This window comes from Heterocephalus glaber, unplaced genomic scaffold (genome assembly GCF_053883595.1).
Source record: "Heterocephalus glaber isolate CG9 unplaced genomic scaffold, H.glaber_assembly_v1.0 deba00001532, whole genome shotgun sequence".
NCBI lineage: Eukaryota > Metazoa > Chordata > Mammalia > Rodentia > Bathyergidae > Heterocephalus > Heterocephalus glaber.
This window is the reverse complement of record NW_028258330.1, coordinates 23,991,820-23,994,497: the sequence shown is the minus strand read 5'-3', so window position 1 is coordinate 23,994,497 and position 2,678 is coordinate 23,991,820. Positions and strand designations below refer to the sequence as shown.

Genomic DNA, 2,678 nt, shown 5'->3' with positions numbered 1-2,678 from the left:
TGGTCCCATGATGGAAAATGACACATTGATCACCTACCTCTTCCCTCCCAAACGCAGAGCCAGTTTATGGGTGAGGGAGAGGCAGAGTGTAGATGAGGTATGTGGGCTCCATCCATTTCTTTATGTCCTGCATTTGCAGTGGTGGTGCTTTGCCGGTCAGGTATTACTGAGACCCCTGTGTACAGACCTGTTTGGACTTCTCTGGAAAGAACTCTGTCCACTCTTCTGGTTTTGGCCTATTGCATTGTAGTGAGGCAGGCCTTTAGCGGGGCTATCTTATCTTGTTTTGGTTCCAGCTGACCACCTTTGTTGGTTAGATGATGAATAAAAAAGGTTCTAAAGATAAGATATAGAAACCCAGCACTCCAGAGGATGAGGCAGCAGGATCACAAGTTTGAGTCCAAACTGGGCAACTTAGTGAGACCTTCTCAAAAAAAAAGGGGGGGGAGAGGTGGCTGGTGATGTAGCTCAGTGAAAAGGCCCTGGTTCATTCAGATGGTAATGGGCCTGGTGTGGTGGCATTAATCCTGTAATCCAAGCTACTCTGGAGGCTGAGGCAAGAGGATCCCAAGTTTGAGCCCAGCCTGGGCAATTTAGCAAGATCTCATCTCAAAATGGGCTAAACATGTAGCTCAGTGATAGAGCATCCCTGGGTTCAGTCCCCAATCTCTCTCTCTCTCTCTCTGTCTCTCTCTCTCTCTCTGTCTCTCTCTCTCTCTCTCTCTGTCTCTCTCTCTCTCTCACACACACACACACACACACATGTGCACAGACGAGAAGATAAACCAGAAATACCTGTCTTTTTTTCCCTGGAGGAGGAAAAAAGTCCTGGCTGGGGTAGGAATGCCAGGAGGGTGTGTGTGTGTGTGTGTGTGTGTATGTATTCACCTTTCAGTTTTGATTTTTTTTTTTAAATGGCTGTGACAAGGAGAATCCCCAACAGCCCCAATGCCCAGCTGCTCCCCAGTGTGGCAGGCCACCTCACACACAGCATCTGCTGGAGTGGAGGAAGCCTTTCTGAGCGCTCACTGGCTGAGGTGTAGCTCAGGGGTAGAGTTCGAGCCTAGCAAGTGTGAGACCCTGGGTTAAAACCCAGCACCTTAAAAAGAAAAGAAAAAAGAGATAGCTGGGCGCAGTGTCACACACCAGCAAACTCATTGCTCTGGGAGCCTGTGGCAGGAGGATGGCAAGTTTGAGCCCAGCCTGGGCAATTTAGCAACTAAGTGTGACCTCTAAAAATAAAAATTTAAAAAGAGCTGGCATGTAGCTTAGTACAAAGCCCATGGTATGATTCCTGGTACTGCAAAAAATAATGATGATGATTAATAATAATAATACTTTCCTAAAAGATATTTGGTCTTTTCTGAATTTTTTTTTAGTTTTTTGAGACAGGGTCTCACTACAGTAGTTCAGACTGGCCTCGAACTCACAGTGATCCTCCTTCCTCAGCCTCCTGAGTGCTGGAATTACAAGAATGCACCACCACACCCAACTCAGGATTGTATTTTTTTTTTTTAACCTTTGTTTTACTTTACAAAGGCATTTCAGAATTTCTGTGAAAAGTACAATAGATAATCTTGGTGATATCTTGTATTTGGATGACTGTGTTGCCCAGGCTTGCCTTCACCTCATGATCTTCCTGTCTCAGCCTCTCAAGTAGCTGGGATGACAGGTGCCCAGCACTAAATTTACCCTTTTTGTGTGAGTGTACAGTTCAAATGAGGGTTTTTGGCTTTTTGAGTTTTGAGTTTTGTGTGTGTACATATGTGTGTGTTAGTGAGGATTGAACCCAGGACCTTCACAATGAATTACATCCCTGGTTTTTTACTTTATTTTTACATTTTTAAATTTTATTATTGTTAGTTTCTTTTAAATTTGAGATAGTCACGGGTTGGGGATTTAGCTCGTGGTTCCACTACCTCCCTCAAAAGCGCAAGGTCCCGAGTTCGATCCCCAGTACCAAAAAAAAAAAAACCCATAAATTTGAGACAGTCTAAGTCACTGTGATCCTTCTGCCTCAGCCTCCCAGAGTGCTGGTATTACAGCTGTGCACCACTGTGCCAGCATTTTTTTTTTTTTTGAGACAAGGTCTAACTAAATTGTCCACACTGTCTTCAAATTAAGGATTCCTTGTCTCAGCCTCCTGAAGTCCTAGGATTATAGGTATGCATCGCCACATCTGGCTTCTGTTTCACATCTTTTTTTTTTTTTCTTTTTGAGACAGGGTCTCACTGTAGTTCAGATGGCCTTGAACTCACTATGTAGCCTGGGCTGGCCTCCAGCTCACAGTGATCCTCCTGCCTCAGCCTCCCCAGTGCTGGGATAACAGGTGTGCATCACCACACCCAACCTCACAATTTAACTTTCCATGAGATTTTTTTATTTTTTGATGTATGAACAGTAGCCTTTTACCTCCTCCTTTTATTAGGTTTTTTTTTTTTTGGTTTTTTTTGGGGGGCGGTACTGGGGATTGAACTCGGGACCTTTCGCTTGTGAGGCAGGCAACGGAACCACTAAGCTAAATCCCTGGCTAGTTATTAGTTATATAACCAAGATCCATCACTTAGTCGCTAAGAACTTAATGCTGAGAACATCTACTATTTTTGTTAAAAGATTTTTTAGCCAAACCAAGTGAACTTCAGTCCCACTGATGCCCTAAAAAATTGTTTCCAGATGCT

At 43.9% G+C, this 2,678-nt stretch overlaps 1 protein-coding gene across 1 annotated transcript in view; it reads right to left on the bottom strand.

Annotated features, from left to right (window-relative positions):
* Positions 1-2,678, bottom strand: part of Dnmt3b (DNA methyltransferase 3 beta) — a 99,735-nt gene that overhangs the window by 84,751 nt on the left and 12,306 nt on the right. The gene's annotated exons all lie outside the window — the stretch shown is intronic.